General features: G+C 40.2%; 1 protein-coding gene across 4 annotated transcripts in view; it reads left to right on the plus strand.

Moving 5' to 3' along the window:
- Positions 1–26,701, plus strand: part of pacsin1b (protein kinase C and casein kinase substrate in neurons 1b) — a 218,516-nt gene that overhangs the window by 152,066 nt on the left and 39,749 nt on the right. Inside the window, exon 1 of one of the 4 annotated variants that reach the window (XM_051924659.1) lies at positions 26,123–26,374. The exons of 2 other annotated variants lie outside the window; for them this stretch is intronic. The gene's annotated coding sequence lies outside the window, so the exon portion shown is untranslated. Of the gene's footprint in view, positions 1–26,122; positions 26,375–26,701 lie in introns of those variants that run through there. One more of the 4 variants, XM_051924660.1, reaches the window with a different exon arrangement.

Genomic DNA, 26,701 nt, shown 5'->3' on the forward strand with positions numbered 1-26,701 from the left:
CTTGTGGTTACCAAGGTTGAATGGTTATTTAATTAGTAAACTGAATCTTTGGAATATAAGGGTGTCTATGGACACCAAATGTAGCTCTGGTTAGATGACTCAGGGGGCTTTCAAGTGATATCCCAGAAATACTCCCTAGGTGGAGTCTGAAGGCCTTTCCTGCCAGTGGTCATTAAGCTTACAGATAAAAGGTCTATTGGGGAAAAGGAGAAGAGTAATGATGAGTTGTTGCTAGAGAAAACAAAATGGTGTGTGATAAGTGGTGATGCATTTTGCTGCTTGCAGCATGGTGATTTCAGATTGTGAAGAACTAGTCCTTATAAAGGTAAGCTTAGTGTGACAGCTGGGGTTTGTCTTCTGCTTGCTTGTTTTATAGTTTGTGTTTACATTTTGATTATCCTCCTTTTGTGTGATCTTGGTATTAATTTAACCTTTGGCATTCATTGTTTAGTTTATTGTGCCACTCAGATGTGCCATCCATCGCTATATCCATCTATTCTTTCTGTCAGTAATATGATGGGGGGGTTGCAGGGAACAGAAACTTATGTGAGATGAAACTGTCTCCATGGAGAAAATCACAGACATGAGAGATGTACAAACAGCAAAGGGGGTCAGGGTTCAACACAATCTCTTGGAGTTGTGAGGCAACAACACTAACCACTGGTCACTGTATTTGAGGAGTGGGCCCGTGTCTATGTGAATTTCTTTCTGAATACTGCAGTTTACTTTCCATATCTCAAGGATATGCATGTTTCAGTAAGTGGTCCTGTACAGTATGAGTGTTGGTATTGTTCCTTCCTGATGCCTGATGGTACTGCAATAGATATATAATATAATATAATATAATATAATATAATATAATATAATATAATATAATATAATATAATATAATATAATATAATATAATATAATACAACAGTTGCTTTTTGTACTGGTACATGTAGTGATTAGTGCCGCAGTCCTAGAGCTTCAAGGTCCTGACCATTCAGTCTGGATCTCTATGAGATTTTCCTTGTACTCTTGATTACTCCCACGTCCTTAAGTTGAGCTGGTATCTCCAAATTGTACCCATCAGGACTGAGAGTGTGGGTTTTGTGCATGAATATTCCCGGGGATGGTTTCCATAGCTGCTACCTGGGCTCTGGGCATTCCTTGAATATTCAGTGTGTGACCAACAAACCTGTAAACAACAATAGTGCAAGCCTGCTGTTTACTCTGCCTCAACAACTGAAGGGCTGCTCACTTCATATTCTATTTTGGCGACATACAGTAAATCCCATCCCACCACCCCCAGACTGCCTTCTTCTGCCTTGCCAAGTTGCTACTAATAGTCACGGATTCAAAGCTGATAGGTTTTGTTTTGTTTTTAGAAAAATTACTTAACTTAGTTGGATATTTTCAGACTAAGCCATTTTTCAAACTGAACTGTGATCTAAAGCTTTACTGATAGACAAAGGGTAAACCAAGGGAATGCTGTTTATTTCTGATTGCTTGTCCAAACTTGATTTTTCCAGTTTTCTTGCTGGGCTTCAGTCCTGTCATTCCTACATTTTCTCTCTATGTTGCTTATCTCTTTTTTGCAGTTTTCTCTTCTCAGAGCCCACAGTTCTGGAGCTGAAGAAGTAATGGTTGCCCATTTGGTAGTACTGGGCACAGCTCTTCTCTTCTGAAAAAATCAAGCATTCCTCATAGCATCTCAGATTGCCTGCACACAGAACGGCATTATCTCAGCCCCCGCATCATCACGTGTTTAGTGTATTAAGCCATCCTCTGAATAATCTCTGTGCCCAGTCTCCCACTCCCCCGCCACACTCTCACTCCCACATACACACACTCTGTGTGAGCAGAACTGCACAGAATTAACCCCTCAGTAATTCAGACTGGGGCTACCTGATAAAATAGGGGAGTAAACTGTAAAGTGGGTGACCAAAAAGTCTCAAGAGAATCAGTAAAAATGAGAGACATGAAATTCTCACAATGGTGGGAAATGCAAGAAGAATTCTTAACACAATTTTATATGCTGCTTCTAGTAAACAAAGAGTAAAGCAGTCAGATGTGTAGTGCAGATTATGATGCATGTGTCTGTGGGTCTGGAAGCGATGGTTGGGGTGGTCCTGAAAGTTCCCTTAGTCATGGAGTAGACAAGGTGCAGTCATTCATTGCTATTGATTAGTGGCAACTGATCTATTTATTGGTACCGTATCTGCATGGCACAAGGGTTCAATGTTTGACCCCATCACCACAAACTACAGGTCCATACCATAAAGATTAGTGGTAGATAATAATGGCATGTGGCTAAAATTTGAAGCGAGGGAGAAAGGAGTCCTCAATGCATAGTAATAGTAATAATAACAGGGAACTACAGTATGACAACGTGCTTCACTTGGTCTGTTACACATTTCTCTCTCTAGGCTGAAAACATTGAGCACATTGCTCCAGAATTATCCATGTCAAGTCGTGTCAAGTGGTTTTACTGTCATACCATACATATATAATGTTGCAGTATACAGGTGGTCTTCTTTCTCATAATATTGGTGTTTTTTTGTTCAAAAATTACACCTATAAACAATTTTACAATGTGCGCGTAATCGCAAAACAGAGATCAATACTCGACAACTGTCTTGAGTGTATGTTTTTGAGCTTTTATTTGGCTGTGATGCCCCATGCCCCATTAACCTCCATTGTAAAGAAACTGTGAGAGCAAGCTATTTTTTAAAATTCATAAAAAACACTTAACTTTAGAACACAATTTTGCATTGCAAATGCATATATACCAAGTTTGTGAAAAAATAGCTGACATGAAAAATACCAAACTTATCCTTTAACAGGTTTGTCAATCCTCAGGACAATATATTTATAGCGAGACAAATGCACCATGTATCCACATCCATTCTAAACAGGACATTCAATTCACTTGCTAAACAACAAATTCTGACTCAAAATTAAAATAAAATGACCAGAAAAGCACTGTTACCTGATACCTGATCCATGAACCTTGAGAAATTACTGCAAAAGGTTGTGAGGTTCTGTTTGAATTCCTGTATACAGCAATTCAATACAGAAAGCAGTCGGTATGAAATGAGTGAGTAAACGCTTAAGCTATGCCAGTTTGTTGTTTTAGGTTTGAATTAGCAGTCAGTGATCACTGATAACATAAAACTATTTTTAAGATGCAATTTAAGTAGGGAGGTGGCACGGTGGCACAGTGGGTAGCGCTGCTGCCTCGCAGTTGGGAGACCTGGGGACCTGGGTTCGCTTCCCAGGTCCTCCCTGTGTGGAGTTTGCATGTTCTCCCTGTGTCTGCGTGGGTTTCCTCCCACAGTCCAAAGACATGCAGGTTAGGTGGATTGGCGATTCTAAATTGGCCCTAGTGTTTGTGTGTGTCCTGCGGTGGGTTGGCACCCTGCCCGGGATTGGTTCCCTGCCTTGTGCCCTGTGTTGGCTGGAATTGGCTCCAGCAGACCCCCGTGACCCTGTGTTTGGATTCAGTGGGTTGGAAAATGGATGGATGGAATTTAAGTAGGGGAAATGTTCAAAAATTCTTTTATCCAAAACTGAGGGGGCTGGACAATTTGCCCTCCGGTGGTGCTGGACCTACTACCCCTCACACTCGGCACAGTTTGGTATAACTTTTTAAAATGTCCCTATTACATGCAATCCTTTCTATTGGGTAAGTGTGTGAACCTCAAGTGTATTTTTTAAATATCTTATGCTATGTGGTTTAGTTGTTGCTTATTTTTCCAAATATCTTGATTTGACTGTGCTAAACCCCACGCTCATGCCAACAGACCTGCCCATGTCCATGTTTTTATAGGCTTAAGAGAACACGGATGTCTGTGTGTCATGGCCTTAGAGCTGTGGCACTAACAGAAAAAAACAGAAGGACAGGCTAGGTTGAGAAAACATTCAGTTACAAATAGATGCCAGCGGGCTGAGAAACTGTTTGGCATTAAATAGTATTATAGGGTATGTTTAGAATGTTTTCCATTAAATAGTTTTATAGAGAATGATAATAAAAAGAGATGCTGACTCACTTTCGGACCTCATTTTTATTTCTCAGTCAACACACACACACACACAAGGCTCATTCAGAAATGAACGCTAGAGGATTAAGCATTTAGGCAGAGGATTTGCTGGACATGTGCCACTGTGGATGTGTCTTAGGCACTGGCAGCTGGTTGTGGGTAGGGGCGGAGCATGTGGAGCAACTGATAATGTAAAAGAAGAGAAGATCTACAGTTGGAGAATTACCGTTAGAGTTCTATTTATGTCACTGTCGCTGTAAGTACAGAGGTGGAGTACAGCAGGGGCGTGGACTGGAGAATCAATCAATTTTGTGCAGTCTGTGGCAACAATAAAAATAATAACTGGAAAGGAGGGTTGAGTTACAAGAAATTTTAAAGGAAATTAAATTTTCCCTTTTCACAAAATTTGGGATTTGCATATCATCAGGTGAACCTACTTAGCCAGCAATGGATCATGTTTATTCCAACTGTCTCTCATTCACTTCCAAAATTGATTTTTGCAAATAAAGGGGTATAGTTGAAAAGCACTATACAATAAAAGTATCAAGTATGGACAAAGTATTCCTTTATAGTTATGCCAGTATGGTGACAGTTTTAGCTACTTTGTTTTTTATATTTAATGTTAGCTCACTCTGTTTCAACAGATGTCAGTATATTGTGATGTAGAATAAATACGGAAAACAGAATAAATAAATAATAATTTGTGATACTGAGGTGTTTTAGAAATGGTGGTGTGTAATACTAGAGCACCTCAGCGAACAATCCTGTCTCTGTTTCTGTATACCCTCAATAATACAGACAACCAGCACAATATCAGAACTTTTCAGATAACTCATCCATCATAGGCTGTATTAGAATGGAGATGAGTCAGAGTACAGGAAGTATGTGTAGGACTTCATCTTGTGGTGAAGGGACAACAACCTGCAACCCAACATCAGCAAGAGAGCTGGCGGTGGATTTCTGGTGTGCCAAGAAGCCTCTGAGACAAGTCACCATATAGTACCAGGGGGGTTCACATGAACAAGAACTAGACCAGTCTGACAACACAGCGACACTGTACATGAAGCATCAGAGCAGACTTGCTTGTGATGTGTGCAACAAAGTTGCTGGAAATGTTCTACTAGTCCCTAGTAGCCAGTGTGGTGTTCTACACTGCAGTCTCCTGGGAAGTAACCTGAGCTGAAAAAAAGCACAAAGTCTGAACAAACTTATCAAGAAAGCCTGTTTCCATCTTAGGGCTAACTCTGGACACAGTGGAAGCGGTTGTTGAAAAGAGGATGGTGGCAAAATTGGATGTCACCGTGAAATATCCTCTCCATCCCCTCCTTCCTTGAGCACTTTTAGCAACAGGCTTATTTCACCATGCCGTGCTAAGAAGCATCTCTGGGCATAATCAAGCAATTCCATGCTTCCACCTGATGTACTCATTAAGTTTATTTTTATTTGATCGATTGATTGATTGATTGATTGGCTGTTCTATCTGTCCTGTGATTCTGTATTCTTGTTTTTGTGTTTCTGCTGCTACTGTATATGCATCTGAATTTCCCCATAAGATTAATAAAGTTCATCTAAGCTAATCTATTAAAGAAAATTACCTGTAATTTTATAAATTAAGCATATTTGATCTGTGTTTACCTAGATAATATTTATCTTAGTATTGAGTTTTAAAGTTTTTTTTATGTTTGTTATATATTTGTTATTAAGTTCCTGCCACAAAACACAGGAACATACAGCATTACATGTGGTTTTAAACGTTCAGTTCATATTGTCAGTCAGAAAAATAAAACTGTAATTTCATTGGAGTTATTTTGTGTATACTGACCAGGAGCAGGTGCCGTTGCATAGCTGTGTTCTGTTGAGCAGGGACCTGTTATGCTGTTTTCCATCACTGCAGACTCTCACATTTTAACTCAGAGTCACTTATTTGTCCCTTGAAAAGATGATTCCTGTGTTCGAAGGAGACCAAAGTTATTGCAGTTTAAAAATTTTGGCACAGCAAGTCTTAAGGCAGTGCATAAACTGTATGAACTGATTGGATTTGATGTTTCCGCTACAAACATTCATAGCGCCACAGCGTATAACAACAAGTCATCTTTTGTCTGTTTTGAAGTCTTAGACCCATTTTCTCGTCCATACTCAGTCAGAAAATCAGGTAAGGTTGTTTTGGTTTTGAATTTGAACACCAGGAGACACTACAGCAGCTCTTCTTTCAATGATTCATTGGTCTGGATAACCGGAGGAGAGTTTACTCTTCGGCGATGCCTCCCAGATACAAAAATACGAAAGTGTGTGGAAAAGGCTAATTGATAATGATGGCTTTTTTTCTCCTCTTTATATTTTCATATCAGTCATTTTATTGTATATTCCATTGTTTTACACCTCAGTTAGGTTGCACATTTCTTATTTCCTTGTTCTGCTTCATGTGCTAGGCAGTTTTGCTCAGTTAAAGTCACTGGAAAGCAGCAGAATGCCAGTCCAGTGCCCACCATTGTTTTATTCTCTGACCCTAAACAGGTCACACAGCTTTTAAGTGTTATTTATGTAAAACATGAAAACAATCATAGAATATATGCAAATGCATTGAGATGGTATTTACTTTAAAAGGCAACATGTAAAGTAGATTATACCAATGTATTGTCTAAGATAAACTAAACTTTGTCCAGCATTCTCATGAAGGTATTCAGCAGGAAGGCTTCTGTTTAAGTCTAAATATAACAGTGAGCTCTCCTATCTGGTACTTTTAGTCAGCTCACATTTAAAAAGCCTTCAGTATGTCAGCCATGCATAGTCAGAACACTCCCAAAATGTTATTACTGACATTACTTGCAGCATATCCAGACATATTGCCCATAATCATAAATGCTCTCACAAAATGCATTCAGCCAACCTGCCTTTTTGTGGTCAGAGTGATTTAAGCAGCAAAACTACCTGCCAAACTGTAATAGAGCTTCTCTCTTCAAAAGACCAAAGACTGCGAGTGATGGAAAGCTGTAGTATCCATCCATTTTCCAACCCGCTGAATCCGAACACAGGGTCACGGGGGTCTGCTGGAGCCAATCCCAGCTAACACAGGGCACAAGGCAGGAAACAATCCTGGGCAGGGTGCCAACCCACCGCAGAAGCTGTAGTATTTTAACCAAAAAGAATAATACTGTAGCTTAAGGGAAGCTAAATTGTATTAAACTGTGTTGATAAGCATTCAAATAATACAACACGGAAAGCTTTAGAAATAGTTTATCCGCCTGTCCTAATCTATACCTCACCATAGTTTTATCATGGAGGTCTACAGACAGTTCCTTGGACTTCATGGCTTGGTTTTTGCCCTGATATGCAGTGTGAATTTATAAATTTTCTCCAGTCATTTTCATTTGCCACTGGTGGACTGCAATCAAGTTTTAGATGAATCTCAAGGAGAATTGAAGCCAACAGAATGCTCCTGACACAAACCTAAAATGCCACAGCAAATGCTCTGAATACTTCTGTGGATGAGAGATTTCAGTTTTGGATTTTTAATAAATTTGCAATGCTTTCTGAAAGCTTTCCAAAAACATGCTTTCACTTTGTCATCATGTTTTATTGAGTGGAAGAGTGATGGGCAAAATAGATCAATCTGCTTAACAATTAAATCAAAAGCACAATAAAGTGTGCAGAAATTAAAGGGGCCTGTATACTTTATGAACCCACTGTATACAATATGTATTTGCAGGAATTCTACATCTATACTTCCCCTTTATTGCCACTGTCTTAAATTATGGATACTCTGTTTTGATACTGTGTGTGTGTTTTTTAACATAATGTGATACAATACTGTTTTCTTGGAATTGTTTATTTCTTCTGCATTGTTGGTTAAGAAATGCATTAGCCTTCCTTTACTCACAGTGTTCAAGACATTTTAAAGCTATTTCTTTTAATAGGGCTTGCTTTTAATAGAAATGCTTTCATTAAATGTCAGCCTGCCATAATGCACAACATGTACACAGTACTTTTGATTTGCCATCTCAATTTATTTGATATGCTTCCTTTCAAAACAATCAATACATAAATTTGTGGGGCTGTGTTTCATAGCATGATATAAATGGATTTCATTTTTTCTTTATATTGCTCCTATAGTACTAACACTCTCACATGATGTCTTCAATCAGTCTCATCTTTATACATCACCTGTAATAACCGGCATTAATAAAATATATCATAGCATACTCTTAAAGCATTTTTCACTACACCTTAAATAGTGGGCACTCTGTTTCCATTCTTGCAGTCTTCCTGTCTTTCTAGGGCATCACTCAATCAGTATTTCATAGCACAAAGCACTTTTAGTCAACAATTAGTGCTACTACAATTCTATATAACGAATCCATAAATATGAAAAATAGTGTGAATATTCAAAAACATTTGTAAGTGAGGCGGCACGGTGGCGCAGTGGGTAGCGCTGCTGCCTCGCAGTTGGGAGACCTGGGGACCTGGGTTCACTTCCCAGGTCCTCCCTGCGTGGAGTTTGCATGTTCTCCCTGTGTCTACGTGGGTTTCCTCCGGGCGCTCCGGTTTCCTCCCACAGTCCAAAGACATGCAGGTTAGGTGGATTGGCGATTCTAAATTGGCCCTAGTGTGTGCTTGGTGTGTGGGTGTGTTTGTGTGTGTCCTGCGGTGGGTTGGCACCCTGCCCAGGATTGGTTCCCTGCCTTGTGCCCTGTGTTGGCTGGGATTGGCTCCGGCAGACCCCCGTGACCCTGTGTTCGGATTCAGCGGGTTGGAAAATGGATGGATGGATTTGTAAGTGAGTCCCCTTCCCACACTGTTTGACTATAGATGTGCTAATGCAAGCTCTGCATGTCAGAGGACTGACAAATAAAAGGTGCTGGCCCATTAGCTGATTGATTTGTTGGGGGACAGATTGCAGTTCCTGGTGTATTGCACTGCTTTAAAGGTCAGGATTATTTTGCTTTTTTAAGCAAACCTTTGCAGTTCTGTCGTTAGGCCTCAGCGTCCTGCTAGCTGCTTTTTTGCCCGTAATGCTAGTCGAACAGCTCTGTCCCCCTAAGATGGCTGCAGTGCCACTCTCGTGAGATATGCCATGCACTTCTGACATCTGGAGTGCACTTTAATGGTTAAAAAATTCAAACTGCTGTAGTAGGCAGGGTTATCAACAAAGGTTCATCTCCCTCTTACTCCTTTTGCTAATGTTATTTTTGTCTGTGTTGCAACATCCATGTAACAATTGAAACTTTCACTTCTTTCTCCAGTTAACACCAAATTCTTCTTTTTCTCTTTTTTTTGCTTTTGCACCTGCTAAGAGTTTAAAATAGTCATTTTCATCAGCTTATGGTTTTAGGCAAAAAAAACTACAAGGTTGTGCAAATAGGTCCATTTTCTGTTGTACACTTTTTATTCAGCATGTTCTGAGCCCTATTATACTGTTAAAATGAAATAAAATATTGTTTATTAAAAAGCAAAAAACTGAAATAAACCACAAGAATGGCAAGCAAAAGTCACATGCAACTTGTTTTGTGCAAGTTATATTCTTAAAGCTACTAACAGTGATAATACACTCAAGTAAATGACCATTTGTAAATATATTTAGGTAAGGTTATCAAGCTACAGAGGAGAGGAATGCAAAGCTCTAGTGTGTACAGATTCTAAAGAAAATAAACTTACAGGAGCCACAGCCATCGAGAGGAGACAGGTTGACAGTCTAGACCAGAGTTGGGCAAAGTCATTCCTGGAGGGCCGCAGTGGCTGCAGGTTTTTGTTCCAGCCCAGTTGTTTAATAAGAAGCACTTATTGCTCGAGTAACGCTTCTGTTTCATTTTAGTTGTCTCACTCATTAAGATTTTGAACCCGTATTGCTTATTTTAGTCTTAAACAGCTGTAGCCTTGGTTTTTAATTGCTCCTTATTAGCAATAAGATGCAAATGACAAAATAAACCAGAAGTTTTCCATTTAGCTTGTTTCCATTTACACCTGTTAGTATTTATTGTTCACTATTTGGTTTAATTAAATAATTGGAAGGTAAGTAAAGAGAAAAAAAGTGAACGACTGAGAATAACTTTAGACTTAAATTATTTGGATGATATCCTTAGAAAGGAGAATGACCTGACATGGCAGAGTTAAAGCACTAACAAGTCATGAAATTAAATTATTGGCAACAATTTGTTTTCTAATTAAGCAACTGGGTTGGAACAAAAACCTGCAACCACTGTGGCCCTCCAGGACTGACTTTGCCCACCCCTGGTCTAGACCACCTGGGCACCCAGTCTCTCTACATGCATCCTGGAATGTTCTGTAGTTTGCATCCATGACCATCTGTGTGTTGATACTATGATATTATCCACAGTGCTCGTCCATACTGGGGGATATAATCCTTATCTGCGTGCCGTCAATCACACCAACAACTCCGGGGAAACCAGCTTCCTTTAACATTACCTCACATAGAGTGGTGGGGATATGTATAAATCTGCGCATTACCTCATGCATTCAAAGTGTGGTGCAGAATTTGAGAATTCAGTGGTTGTAACATGCTTAAATCATCGCTATGGCAAAGCTGCATTTTTCCAATGTCTAAAAAAACCCTTAAGTTACCAACACGTTCATTTTTGCTGTCGGCACATGGCTTCTCCACAAAGATGGAATGATTGTGTAATATACAAGATTTGTGTCACACGCATTTGTTTGGGAGACAGCTGAAGAGTTCTGGTGATGGCAGTTGTCCTCTTAACTAGTGGTTGGCACTATTGCTTAATGCCTTCTCTTGTCCACTCTCTGAATAATGGAAGAGTGACACTCATACCATGTCTGACGTCACTTCTATCATCTGCCCTCTTCCTGCCTGGATTTCATATAACTGGATCCCACTCAACGTGGATTCAGCGTTACTGTTGACTTACATCTGAAAAAATCTAATTGCTGTTATTTGCTTCTATTGCAAAACCTACAATATACAGGGATCACGTCATGACCCAACTGTTTATGATCTATTTTGTCTCATTCTTACATTTTTTACAAATGTTGTTCTCTCTCTATCAAGTAAAAGTTTTTTTAAGAGTTTATTGTTGTGTAGCATTTCCAAAACATTCAGCTTTTCCTGTGATGTGTATGCTAATCCCTGTTTGAACGCCATCTTCTGACAGATCCTAGCAAATTAGGAAAGCTCACAAGCTCTCCTAAATCCTGGTGAATTTAGGGGTAGTTTCCTAAATTTGGAAAACTGATAAGATGCGTTTACTCTTACCTCTAAGATTATGATTAAATTTGCACCCCTGTGAAATTTTTGAGCCAGTTAGGTTTGTTTCCCTATTGTGAGACACTTGATACATATGGGCACAGATCATGGCCCAGTCACTGTGTCTGAGTTTTTGCCATGTAATGTGTCTACTATGATTTTTTATTGAATTAAAATGTGCCTTTCACTGTAAACATCACTGAAAAGCATTTTACATGAGTAACGTGTCATGATGACCACTATACCTTAGCATTTCAAACACCACAGATTAAAAAAAAAATGCATATTTTATAAATTTAGCTGAGTTGGTTAAAGTCCTGCTGCAAGGCAAAACTGGCATTGGAAGCAGCTGCCATGTGGTTTCCAGTTCAGTTAGTTAGCCACTAGTGCGTGTAAAAGTCATGTTTACCACCCCAAGTGATGACAGCTAGGACAGATGTGGTTGAGGAGAATTAAGACACAACATTTATAATAGTGTAGCATAAAGTCTGTTTGAGGAAACTGCTAGTGAAAGGTCAGTGGCCTGGCTGCAACATTGTTGCATAAGCTGGTCACCACGAACACAAGACGTCAGGAAGTAGGCTATCATATTCCAGCTGCAGCTGCCAAACAGAGTTCTTCATTCCTGCATCGGCAGTGTTAAAAATGATAATACATATGTTTACTCTGTATGAATATCTTAATACAGTGTGACGGATGGTCGGGGCCCAAGGGGCACCACATCTGCCAGGGGGACAAGGGTGGGAAGCCCAGTATCTCCCCCAGGATGCTAGATGGCAGCCTCCCTGGGTTGCAGTGGTGCCTTGGACTCCCCCAGGGCTTCATGGGGATTGGAGGTCTCTGCAGTCCTGTGGGTTCCGCGGGCACCACCAGGGGGTGCTGCAACAGGAGCTGCTGGCCCCTTTTGGGCACTGGTTTCGCCTTACCAGGAAGTGCAACCGGATGTCGGCAATCAACCACCTGGAGCAATAAAAGGGAGAAAGCGACCACCACTCAGCGGCCAGAGTCAGGTGGAGGTAGACAAAGCTTGCGGAGGAGTGGTGGTGGTGGTGGAAGAAGGAGTGATTATGTGGTAGTGCTTGGTGACTGTACTGTGCTTTGGGACTGTGTTGTGGCTGGAGGGATTACGGGGAAGACATGCCCTTCAGCTGAAGAAAAATAAATAGCTTATTTGTTTTTACATATGTCTCCGTGTCAATCTGTGTTGGTTCGGGCACAATATAGCGCCTTTCTTACAACAGTAATAAACAATGAGCAGTAATAAAAGTTTTATTTTAGAGGGCAGTTAACAGATAAGTCCATACATGTATTCATTGGCTTCTTTTACTGATTTTGTGAATAACTTTGCCATAATACATGCACACATCTTCAAACCTGTTCGATCCATTTCAGAGTTGGGAGATACCTGAGCTGCATCCTAGCAGGATTAGGCACAAGGCAGGAACAAACCCTGGACAGGGTGCCACTCAGTCACAGGACACACTCATGCACATGCCACACTCAGTTCAGTCCAATTTAATGCAAATGAATTGGCAAGCTTGGTGGGCTAAATGGCCTGTTCTCATCAAAATTGGGTAAATGTTCAGTTCAATCCTCACCAGTTCCATTCAACTTATACAGCATTGTTTTGTCAGCAGGGTTTCACAGGGAGACTATAACATAACATAAAAAGCACTGATACAAAGAATTCAGTGATCAAATCTGTGCAAATAAATAAAATATAGGAGTGAACATAATTATTGTGTTACATCGGATCTTTATATACTGTATAATACGCTACCATGGCTGTTCGTTTGTCTGTCCGGGATTTTAAATCACCTGTAGCTCACAAACCGTTTGAACTATTTACCTGAAATTTGGTACACATACACTACGTGACGTCTACTATCCACTTTCGGGGTGACGATTGACCTCCAAGGTTATTCCTCTTTTTATTTTATTGTAGAATCAACTCTCGGCAGCAACCAGCAGGATGGCAGTGCGGCGCATGCGTACAGGCGCCGTTCTCATTCCCTACCACCTTTGCCGTCACTTGCCCTACCTCTTCATATCTTAAATCATTCTTGAGGCAGTTTGAAGACTTAAGTGCCAGCTTAAGGGAAAAATTAAAGTAAACGTACGAAGTAACTGCAACACAAACACTGACTTAATCAGCTTTAACGCAAAAAGATGCTGATGGAAGAAGAGAAGAAGCGGGCCGCTGGGGTGGAGAAAAGAAGAGTTGCGCAGGAAGCAGCAAGCGCATCAACCTCTGAGCAAACGAATGCAAAACGTACAGAGAAAGAGGATGACAACTATGAATGCTCAAGTCAAGTGTATTCCGTGCAGGGCGTCATTACTGGTCACATATATTACATATGAAAATTAAATTAATATTAATAATTGACTTAACACATCTTGCAGCAGTCTTTTTACAGAAGCCCTCTTTTTTAATTTGATAAACATTTTTTAATAGCTGTACTATTAATTATTAATGTTAACATTTGGCATCTGGCTTGTTACTAGTACTCCTACTCAGCTGGTAACACTGCGATTACCACCACCAAAGGGGCAATCTCACACTGTATTGGAAGGACAGCTCATCTGAAGATGACAAGGGCGAAGACTTGGAACGAGGAAAAACGTAAAGTGGAAACGATTCAAAACTAGCCAGCTTCAATCATTTTTTAAGATGAAAGAATTATAGCATCGCATGGCAAGTTACGGCAAGTTCAGGTATTGTGGCATTTTGGGTATCGCAGAGAATCAGCTTAACCCTCTAATTTCACTTGCTATGTAATACCGGATGTGTTACATCTGATATGATCAAGCAAAGTGGGAAAAGCAGGAGGGTGTCTCCTGCTTCTAAACACACAACAGGAGCGACCCACAGCGCCTTCCTGAGCGAAGGCCACTCGCTCCTCCTAGGGCTTCACTCCCACCCGCCTGCTTACACTCTGCTCACCGGCTTGTTTCTACTCTCTAGCTCTCCTGCCTGCTTTTTCTCCCGTCAGCCCCGCCGCCAGAAAATCTTGGATCAGAACCTGGGCCCCCTGGCTCCGTACTATGATCATTTTGCCTCCCCAAGCTCAGTGACGTATCAATTCTATAGTCAAGCCTAACGTCAATCAAATTGAAATTTCGCGCAACCGTTTGTTAAATTTTTAAAATATCGTATCGCATATCGTGTCTCATGATGCGTGGAGGGTCTGGTAGCTCTGCATTAAAATTACTAACAGAGTCAACGTATCTTTTTGCAACGTTTTTATTTCTGTGTGTTTATCTCATGATATGATATCAACGATCACAGTGCCCACCTTCGGACCTTAACTTCTGCGTCATACACGATCTTGACGTGAATCACCTCATCTTTCTTTGAATATTTTGCATCTAAATTTGCACAAAAGGTCTGAGATCGCCTCCGTGCGCATGCTCCTAAGGTTTAAAATTGGACAAAAAAGCCGACATATGTTGTTTAGGCTTTCAAAACACCCCGACAATTCTGAAATTAAGGAATCCATCATAATGTGAAACGTGCCTATTCTGAATTTTACTTCTGGATCTTAGGATTCCTGATCTTCTGCTTCTACGTCAGATCCTGCGGACGCAATAAGACGTCTTGGTCTTTTGGGACGCCGACCTGATTTGAACATTGCAGGGATTTTAATTTTATTTGCCACACCTTTAGCCTCCCACTGCTCGGGGCCCCTGACGGGTGTTATGGTTGCCTCCCCCTGGCGGCGGCTCTGCTCCCGTCTTTCAACCTCCGTTCAGTTTTCTTGTCATTTTACCCCTCCTCGCACTCGGGCTTCCCTTTTTAAAATGGGGATGTGGCATGGCTCCCGGGGCCAGTTGGGGTCACGGACGATCCCATATCTGTGCACTTGGTGTAGGGCCACCCTCTCTCGCATCGCACCCGGGAATTGCTCTCGCCACACTACCACGCCCCCTCCTACCAAGACGCAAGTGCGGCGATTATTTATTTAAAACGGCAAACAGGACCTCATTTTACCACAGTGGGGAGGCAGCTTGTTGGCTGAGGTTTTCAGGACTCTGAACAAATCTGAATCCTCTTATGTGATATAATCTGCTCTTGCATTTTGCTCTGTACTTGTGCTATTATTATTGTACTATTATACTGTAATCCTGAGGTGGCATGATACATTGCCCATCTAGCTGTATGTAGAGGATTACTTGTGATCTGTTTTGTGTGTTGTATTTACCCCTGTTTTTTAACACCACCCATTGCACGCCCAACCTGCCCTCAAAGGGTTCTTTCTCTGAATTGCTTTTCCCAAGATTTCTTCCATTTTTTCCCTACAAGGGTTTTTGGGGTAGTTTTTTTCTTGTCTTCTTAGGGAGTCAAGGCTGGATGGCAGTTAAGAAAAAGGCCTGTTAAAGCCTATTGCGGCACTCCTTGTGTGATTTTGGGCTATACAAAAAATAAATTGTTGTTGTTATATCCAACCAATACTGAATTTACCTCTCCACTTTAACCTGTAGCATATAATCTGCTGTTAAATTGACTGGTGTACCGTTTTATTTTCGGAGGTGTTCTTCTCATGGTTTCTTGTGTTCATCCCATCATTTGATTCATATTGTAATGCTGCTCTTATCATTGAGATCCACAGAGTAAGGCACATTTTTGAGCCATTGCTGGCAGTAGACACTTGGTATCTGGCCAGGGATGATGAGTGCCTGTGCCTTTATGGCTAGAGAAGAATGGGTCCACTATCTGCAGGAAATCTAGTTGGGCTAGCGCACAGTGAACTATTCAAACATTGTATGTTGGAACGAAGTGTGGAATAGCAACACTAGGCAATAGGATTTCTGCTGGCCATCTTAAGATTACTCCTGACAATGGGACTGTTGTAATTGGTCATTTCATGCTTGGATTGTGGGGCAAGAGTGAAAGCAACCCAAATAGAATATGGAACAACAAGGTTTGGAGATTCAAGTGGGATATTATAGTGCTGCTATCACATAATAGGAAGGCTTCAGTAAGACTGCTAGGTAAAAGTAGTGGGATTGATTTTCCTCTGTTTATACTATTTGTCAAAACTCTTACAATGCTATTTTCATATTAAGATCAATACTTTATTGCAAATGCTCTCTTTGTATTTAGGAAATTTCTTCCTAATGTCTGATAGTATTTTGTAGGAGGATTTATACAAAATGCAAGGATAAAACACCCAGTTAATGTGCCCAATACTTCCAAGATAGTCCCTGGCATCACGGGATAAGTACTGTAGGTTAGGAGAAAGAACAGCAGGAAGTATCAGACACATATTATAGTTTATGTAATGCATTTCTGTAGTGAACACCATTCAGAGGGTTTTTAACAACTGTAGCTCAATAGTGCAGTTGTTCACATATCTGCAGTGGACCACATAGGGCTTTCCTGGATTTAATTTCCTTTGAAAAACACAAAGCACGTGGTGAGCTATCAGATTGGTAAAACTGTCAGATTTAAAATTTTAACAGATTGTGATGCGTGGGTTGGCCATAGCCTTGGCATCATCTTGAATCCGGGTCATCGGTTGTCATGACAGGAATGGACTGGTGCAATGTGGACACACAAACAAGCAAGCGTGCTGCAAATGTGTGTTGTGTATTTTATTCAAGCCATTGGTGTCCAAAATAAGTGTAGTGTGGTGAATAAGTAAGCCATGATAAAATCAAATGTTGTCAACGGGAGTTAAATCAGTCAATAAATTAATAGATCTATCAAAGCTTAAAACCATAGAGTTGGAATCAGGTGTGTTCTTTCACTGTTTCCTGAGCCTCCATGCATCTATCTCTGTCTCATCTGCATCCCCTGTTCACCCATCGGGTCTCCTCAATGAGACACTGGCAAACATGATCATCCTTTACACAGCTTTCATCCCAGCCACCTCAGTCGGTCATTCACTGGGGTGCCCAAACCCCAGCTCTGTCATCCCAATACCATCCTTTGGCATTCTTTTGACAACTCTTGATGGCCTTTAGCCGCTCCTGCTCCCTGACTGCTCAGCAGAAGTGACCTTTGTCTGGAGCACCATTCAGCTTCCCTTCCCGATTGCTTTGCCACCTAATCCCCTTCCTTGTTCATTCCTATTTCTTCTCCTTCATTTTTCTCTCACCTTTCCTTCTTTTTCATTTTCTTTCGATTCCCTCTCTATGCACCTCAGGCTCCTTTTATACCTTAATGGGTGCAGACGATTTGATGTTTCTCACTACTGGAGATCTTTCAATGACACCACCTTATAATACACAAGGTAAGCGCCCTCATGTAACTATTTAAATACAATGAAAAATCAACAAATAGCTACACACACACAAACACATGCTTGTAAACACAGTCATCTCAGTGCAACTTGCAGCACATATTCAATTGCAATTTAGTAATTTCTGATTAAGAGTTCTGCTATGGACTGACACCCTGTCTGGGATTTGTTCCTGCCTTGCACTCTGTGCCAACTGGGATAGGCTCCAGCACCCCCGTGACTCTGTTCAGGACCAAGTGGGTTAGAAAATGACTGACTGACTGACTGATTAAGAGTCCTACAGCCGTTATGTCATTTGTAGATGACTCTGAGATCTTTTTGTTACATTTAGCATCTTCTTGTCAGTATTCAATAGTGTTGTGTAAACTAGTGCCACAGCATTATATTTATGTCACCTTTATTTCCGTGCCCTCGTAGAAACTTACTTGAGCAAATTTAACATGTAAATGTTTTAATCATTTAAACTCAGGTAAACCTATAGAGATGTATTCACATTTGGGACACAAGGTGTGTCACTAAAGGACTCTGTGGTTGGGGTTGAACTGGCAGTTACATGGCAGGTGGTCCAAGCCCTTGTTCACTAAATCATGCTGCTTGCCAAGTTTGTTATTTAAAGTCCTATTACTAGTGTTCTGTTTGGTAGACATTTTACCCAAGGAGACTTACAGGATGCTTTTTAGACATTTATTTTTTTACCATTGGAACACAAGTAGGTTAAGTGATATTCACAGGGTCACACAAATGAATTGGAGTTGTGAATTGAACTGACAGCCTTGTGGTTTAGGGTTCAGTGCACTAGCCGCTATGCCAGCCTGCCTGCCAACACTTGTTACTTTAAATTTCAAGAATACAGTTTTACCCTAATTAGGAAGCACCAGAGCTCTCCAGAGATACTGTGGCATTTTGCCCTCTAATTGTTCATATTAGTACATTTATCTGCATTATTATCACATGCGGCTTGGTGGCCTATGACCACTGAATGGAAGAGAATTGGTTTTGATCCCGCATGTATACAGGCTGGAATGAAAGTGTAATTAACCTGTTAAGTAGCTGTTGTGGAATCAGCTTTAGCAGTTGTAGCTGTGGTATTAGTACAGCAGTTTTTTGAATATGGATGCTCACTTTTAACAGAGGTCCACAGTCCTGCTGTATTTTTGATCATTTGTGATCAGAGTTGTTTTTGTCTTTTGGTTGCTGCTTTTACAATATGTAATGTTATGGTAGTCACAAAATATAATGTCATGAAAAATTAATTTGTTTCAATAGTCTTTATTCTAGTAGTAGTTCTAGTAGTAGGAGTAGTATTAGTATTAGTCACAGTAGTATTCTTACTGCAATATATACAATACAATACAATTTATTTTTGTATAGCCAAAATCACAGAAGAAGTGCCGCAATGGGCTTTAACAGGCCCTGCCTTTTGACAGCCCCCCAGCCTTGACTCTCTAAGAAGACAAGGAAAAACTCCAAAAAAAAACCCTTGTAGGGAAACAAAAATGGAATAAACCTTGGGAAAGGCAGTTCAAAAAGAGACCCCTATCTAAGTAAGTTGGGGATGCAGTGGGTGTTAAAAAAAGTGGGTAAATACAATACAATACAATACAATAGACCGAACAGAGCACAAGTAATCCTCTATATAATATAATATTGGAATAGAAATAATAATTTGTAGTCACAGGAGCAGTAATAATAATGAATTAATTAGTTCATATTACTATTACTAATATCTGAGGCTGTGGTCCCCAGTAGGTCTTCAGTAGGAAAAGATTTAGTGTCCTCTACAAGTGGGAGGTGAGTTACTGGCTCAAGTGGAGCAGTTTAAGGATGTCAGGGTCTTAGGTGGAGAACTGATAGTGAGACTGACAGACAAATCAAGGCGGCGAGTGCCGTTATGCTATACCGCAGTCACTATACTGATATGTAGTGGTGAAAACAGAACTGAGCCAGAAGGTACAGCTCTCGATTTACCCATCGATCTATATCCCTACCCTTAACTGTGATCATGAGCTTTGATTATTGACTGAATGGATGAGGTCATGATGTAAAATGATACAAAGAACGCAGATAAAGTGTTTGGGTACCACCTTGGTAACCTGATATAATTTGAAAGGTTTTATGGAAATAAACATGCAATTAGTAACAGAGATGTCTTTGCAGACATGAGTCTGAAACAGAACTGAAGAAAGATAGGAAAGGGCAGGTCCAGGAGGATGGACATGGGAGATGACATCAGTGATGGATGGAGAAAGAGAGAAAACATCAGAAAACATCACAATTCCCTTGCTCGGCAGGTAACATTCACTAGAGCCCTTTAGCTGCCTGCCATGCACATGTGCTTGACAACAGGTACAAGCGGCGGAAATGACCTTTCTCTGTGGGGTTTATGGTCTTTCCCTTAGATGTAGGATCAGAAGCACAGAAATCTGCGAAAGTCTTGGAGTAGATCCACTGATCCTCTGCATCAAGGGGAGTCAACTGAGATGGTTCAGGCATCTGATATTACTGCCTACCAAGCATGTTTTTGTGGAGGATTTACAGGCCTGACCAGCTAGAAGGAGACCCAGTGGAAGACCCAGAGTTCACTGGGAGGAATATATCTTTCAGATGGCCTGGGAACACTTTGAGATCCCACATTATGAGTTAGCAAGTGTGGTCGGAGAAAAGGATATATGGGTCTCTCTGCTAAGACTGTTGCCTCCATGACTTGATCTCAGATAAGTGGTGGAAATGAACAAATGAATTACTAATATTAATAATTAATAATAAAATCAATGGCATTTGTCATTTTGTCATAAAGCATACTACCAAAATGTATAGTGAACTGTAGGCAGGCTAGCTGTGTGCAATCCTGGTGCGGTCAATGGAGGAATGGCAGGACAGTTAGTATTAAATGGCGCTTTAACAAGTTGTGGTGTGGTGCTAAACAATCATGAGCCTGCGGTGAATTTAGTGCAATGAAATGTATTCTTATTGATAGTTGTATTCTCAATAGTCATATGCTTAAATTTCTAGTGTTGTTAGTAATAATAGTATGCAATCACTCTTAGTTTTATCAGTTCATTTCCTATCAGGTAGCTTGATTCTGGGTTAGTGTGTCTTCTCTGTTTGCATGTTCTCTCCATGCTAGTTTTCTGTAGAGACACTGACCTGTTTCAACAGCTTAGAAGTGTAAAAGCAAGTCGATTACACCCATGAATGGTGTATGTGCATGTCTTGTAAAGCACTAGCTTCATGTTTTGGACTGTTTTGTATTAGCACTAATCGTATTACTGGTGTAAAAGAATTACTGTCAGTTGAAGTGGTAATTTACAAATTAGGCTTTGTATTATTTTTAGTAGCATTATTATCATCAGAAAAATATGTTATACTTGATGGCAGTTTGTGTTATTTGCATCATTATTTTTGTTCTAAATCGGACTACAGTTACTGGTAACTTCATTATATGTTTGACTATTACTATTTAGCACCCCATCCAGGGTTGTTTTTTCTAATGGTGCCAGGATAGACCAGAGTTTCCCATGACCCTACAGCAGGATTAAAATTAACTGGGTGATTGTTAAAGCCATATATCTGCTCTGAGTAATGTACAACTGTACTAATAACAGTACTGGGGAAAGGATTCTGTGTAGTAATAAAGCATTCTTTGAAAATGTGCAGATGTTTAGAAATCTTCTCATTAGAAGATGTATCAAATATTCAAATACTAGCCATCCCCCGCAGCTTCACCCGCGTATTAGTGAAACAGGACAGTGAGGAGGGCCCCGCCCAGCTCTCTTCTCCTGATGTCTCTCTTCCACCTCCCCTTGGCCCGCAACCTCTGTCTCGGATTAGCGTGAATATATCACTCCTGCAAGCAAATAATGAGAGAAGTCACAAAATCAACTGGAATGTTCAAGCAAATCACAGAAAAAAAAAAGATCTAAATCCGTTAAGTAGTTCTCTCGTTCGCTAACTAAGCAGAGTTAAGGAAGTGTGAGTGAGGAGAGCCCCGCCCCCCTCCCCGCAGCTTGATGAGTCTCTCTGGGATTTGCGGTAATAAATCGTACCGCAAACGAACTATGATACTAAGCACGATGAGAAAGTCGTAAAATCAACAGAATGTTCAAGCAAATTATAGAAAAAAATCCGATCTAAATCTGTTAAGTAGTTCTCGTGAAAAGCGGACAGACATATAAACGGGTCTACAAAACTATAAGAAATTTTGAACTTGGACCACAAAATTTTTAAAACTGTTTCTTAGAGAGCACCTATGGGCCAAGGGTAACCTACATTCCAAATTTCAAGTCCTAAGTCCTCATGGTTCGGGAGATTTCGTGATGAGTGAGACAGTGGTATTTGGCTTTTATATATATAGATATAAAACTTTGATATGCCCTGTTGTGACACTTGGGATAGAAGCATTGTCTCTGACAGTTCAAGAAAAATTACACTAACATATTTTGAATGCAACATCTTGCTTAGAATCAGTGGGCCAGTAAGGGAGACTGTCAACAGGAGAATACATTCCAATGTGGAATTGATTGTGCTGATATAAAGGAAAGATATAGATTCATTCACAAAGTCCCAGAGGCTGGCCTCTTGAAAGAATGGAAGATGCCAGAATCCCTAAAAGATTGTTAAAAGAATAGCTATACTTTAGGGGCTTCATTTATAAAAGTTTGAGTAGCTGTAATCGTAAAAATAATTGTAAATAAGTTTTATAAAATTAAGCGTATGCACATTTCTACACAATGTACGTTTAGAAATTACAATCATCTTGTAAATGTGCATTCATGTGCTAGTCAACCTCATACACATGCAAGCACGATGATGTAGAACGTCATTGGCTAGTAAAGCAACCCTCTCCTAACGTGTCGAGTTCTGCAACCTGCATTCAACAATATCTGGCTGTGCTTCACAAATAACCATGCAAGATCATGTGTGGCAATAGAATGCCTCTCCTCTGTGCTCTGCGGGTCTAGGAAAGGTATAAGGTGCCAGCATCTGAGCGGGTAGCCACTATCACCTAGCACAGGGGTGGGCAAATTCATTCCTGGAGGGCCGCAGTGGCTGCAGGTTTTTGTTCCAACCCAATTGCTTAATAAGAAGCACTTATTGCTCTAGAAACACTTCTGCTTCATTTTAGTTATCTCCCTCGCTAAGATTATGAACCCTTATTGCTTATTTAAGTCTTAAACAGCTGCATTCTTGGTTTTTAATTGCTCCTTATTAGCAATAAGATGCAAATGACAAAAGAAACCAGCAGTTATCCATTTTGCTTGTTACCCTTTACACCTGTGTGTATTTATCGTGCACTACTTGGTTTAATTAAATACTGGGAAGGAAAGAGAAGAGAAAAAAGTTAAGGACTGAGAATTACCCATCCATTTTACACTTCAAAGTATTTGGATGATATCCTTAGAATGGAAAAAAAAATCTAGAATATGAGAATGACTTGACATAGCAGAGTTAAAGCACTAACAAGCCATGAAATGTAATTATTGGCAAGGATTGTTTTCTAATTAAGCAACTGGGTTGGAACAAAAACCTGCAGCCACTGCGGCCCTCCAGGAATGAATCTGCCCACCCCTGACCTAGCACATGTAAGGACGATTGCTAATCCAAAGAATAGTACAAACCATATGAAAAACTGAGGATTCAGCCAGTTACCTTACCAACAAGCCAGCCACCACATACAGCACCATCATGTCAGTTAAGGTTACCTTTCCTCTAAATAAATGAATCATGTGTTAACCCAGGCCAGGAGACATGATGTTTGTCAGTCTCATCTTGGCATCACGGATGACTTGTGAGTTAATTGAATGTAACTGTTTTTGGTTAACAAAAGCGGCTTCTTTCTCACTAGATGCCCTTATTTCAATGAGTGCAGTAATACGTTCTGATTACAATAGGAGAACCAGACACTGCTGCAAGTTGACTTTTTACATTGACAAAAATATGTCATGCTTTAGGTATATACATCCACACCATGCAAAAGCTGGATGTAGTGCCTCTTCAGTCAGCTAAGGGTATCCAGTACAGCAGGCATGATGAAGTGAAGCTTGGCTGAGATATACCTGACCTTTCGGCCAGTTCCCTAGGGACTGACAAAAAAGGAAGCAAAAAATTCTTCATTTCAAATACGCATTTTTGTGATTTGATATGTTTGTCTAGTGGGGGCTGGGTGGGCGCATAGCCTTGGAATCCCTGCAGATTTTTTTTTTCTCCATCCCTCAGGAGTTTTTTTTTTTGTTCGTTTTTTCTGTCCTCCCAGCCATCAGACCTTACTTTATTCTTTGTGATTTAATATTGCCTAATGTTATTTTTATTTTTTATAAACTTTTCTTTCTTCATCTTGTAAAGCACTTTGAGCTACCCTATTTGTATGAAATTGTGTTATATAAATAAATGCTGTTGTTGTTGTCACATCAACGCCTATTATAATAATGACTTGGGGATATGAATTACTATGCATGGAAGTCATCATTTAACTGGTTTGAATGCATTTCCCGATTTGATTAAGAGTGTCGTCATTTCACAGTTTCTCTGAAATGTTGTGTATGTATGGTTCAGAGTTGGCATAAATATTTGCAAGCTTTCACATTAAGTTTTCTTTTATAGATCCTGACATTTTTGTGGGAACTTCCATATGCACATTCTGAACTTCTTTTTTGTGCGTACGCAAGCTTTATAAATGAGGCTCCAGGATAGGACCAAAGCGAGGTGGTTGGACAGAGCGATACTGTAGCAGAGCTTACAGTGATGGAATCCAGAAGCTGGAGAGATAGGATAGTTAAAAGAGATCGTTGGAAGTGAATTGTAGTGGAGGACAAAGCCCACCAAGGACTTTTGTTATTTATTTTTATTTAGCATATGACATGCAAATCATGTGCAAACATAAAATATACCCATATGAATCACCATACGAAGGTGCTGAAATTGCTGCATTGTAAATATCACAAACAAACATCTAAATCTTAAATATACTCAAATGCACTATGAGTCCACTCTGGAAATTATTAGATTAACCAGGATAGGCTCCTCTTCTATAGGACTGGGCATTCTTCTATGATGTGGTGGATCATCTGCCTAGCAGCACCGCAGTCGCTTTGTGGAGATGAACTTTTTCCCCATTTGATAAGCAAGTCCGTACATCTACCATGACTGATTCTGATTCTGTTGATGCTAGACCATATTTTTCAGGGCAGGGCATATCCAGCACTTTTTACTGGTGACCAGACAACCTTTTAAATCTTCTGGTCATTGCAAATAACTATGAACCATACTGTATGAAGGACTTTTAGTAAAAACAAAGAAGACATTTATTACAGCTTTTATCATTAGTATTACAATTAGAACAGTCGTTTTAGTAACAACTGTACTGTACATAAGGACTGCAAGTATTGTTATAAATACATTTATTTCTGATAGTAGTGTTCTGTAAGTTAGCATTATAAAGATCTTTAGTATTAATACTGGTTGCAGTAAGAAAATTCTCGACTTAGCCATCTATTTTCTTAATCCATTTGCTCATTTTAATGTTGCGAGTAGCCAGAGCTTCTCTCAGTAGGATGAGGCGATAGCCACTAGGTGGCATGCCACTCCATCACTTTTACCACTCACTTACCCAGTTGCTTCGCAGTGGGTCACCTTAGAAAGGCATGTCTGTGTGATGTATGATGAAATCGGGTTACCTCATGATTACAGGTCCCTTTAGATGTACTAAAACACGGCCACACATGTGCGTGTGGCAGCCCCTGAGAAGTTCAACTGACATCAGCAATACCACTCCAGGGCGAAAGGAGACACTGTTGTTAGTGTTATCTTGTATTTCTCCAGAACCAAGTGAGGGAGCTCCTGCCCAGCATGGCATATAGAACAAGCCCCGACCCTTTTGGGCAAGCCACTACACAGAAAGGTGGCATCTTCATACCAACCTGGACCTGAGTCCACTAAGAGCCAGAGATGCTCAGATAGCACAAGAAACCCAGACTGACTGACCTTACATCAGTTCCTTTAGGTCGTTTCTTTTATTTTTGTTCAATTAAACAAAGTTACTGGGGTGGTACTCCAAAACTTCTACCTGCTTCTGACTTCTTTCTCATTGCAAAATGCAAAATCATCAAAATCTCTTAATCCAATCCAGGGAAAGACAGGAAACAGCCCTGGACAGGTTTTCATTCTATCGCAGGGCCCACTTTCGCACTCACAGGGGACCAGTTTGAAATCCCTAATTAACCTAACATGCACCTCTTTAAAGGTTTGGGGGGAAAACTGGAGTACTGGAGGAAAACCTGCAGGGAGAATGTGCATACTACACACTGACATGGAGTGGAAATAGATTTTGAACCCAATAAAACTTGATCAAGCTAACCCCAAAGATAAAGAAGCCAACTGAGAAAGCTTTACATACTCAGCACATTTTTTGGTTATTTGTGTAATCTTTGTCATTTTTTACCTTTTCTTTATTTTGAGATCTCCAATGATGCATAGTTTTATGTTGTTTGGACTATTACCTGTGTAATGAATGGGTGTGGTATTCTTCTTTTTGACTCATGTCAGCTGTACAAGTGGCAGAAGGGCTGGCACATTCTTGTCACTACCTGTTACTGAGTAACAACACCTTATTACCCACTGGGCCTCAGTCAGACTCAATTTCCTTATATGGCTAAGGAGTAGAGTGCATCCAAGGCTTGTGCTTGTCTTGTCCTGCCAAGCTGCCGGACGCAGCCTCACATCACCTGGAAAATGAAAAGGAATATCGCAAATTGTGTGAAGTAAGAGAGTGGAATCAAAGCTGTCAGCAAGGAGCCAACACGTCTTCAGCGCGGCAGGCCATTTTAACCTTCCTTCAGTGGGCGGGCGTACAGTGAGATCGATTCCTCACTTTATTGCAGGGGCGTGTAGCTGTGAGTTGTTGTTCGATTCATTCTCACTTATAATGTTGTTTATGGATTTGAGATGTGGAAGTATGAAAACAAGCTGTATAAAAGAGAACAATTGCTTTCCAAAGAACTTTGTGACAGTGTGCACTTTGGCACTATAAATCCAAAAACAAAAATGTATAAACATCTGTAAAATACTGAATGCATTGTTAAGCAACATCTAGTATTAGTCTAAATGAAAAGGTTCTGTATAAGCAGATTTATTGATCATAGCTTATTGATCTTTTCTTAATTATTAAAGTAGCTTATTGTGCTGCTAACAATATGCAGCACCATATAAAGTAAAAATAT

The sequence above is a fragment of the Erpetoichthys calabaricus genome, chromosome 3, assembly GCF_900747795.2.
Source record: "Erpetoichthys calabaricus chromosome 3, fErpCal1.3, whole genome shotgun sequence".
In the NCBI taxonomy this organism is placed as follows: domain Eukaryota; kingdom Metazoa; phylum Chordata; class Cladistia; order Polypteriformes; family Polypteridae; genus Erpetoichthys; species Erpetoichthys calabaricus.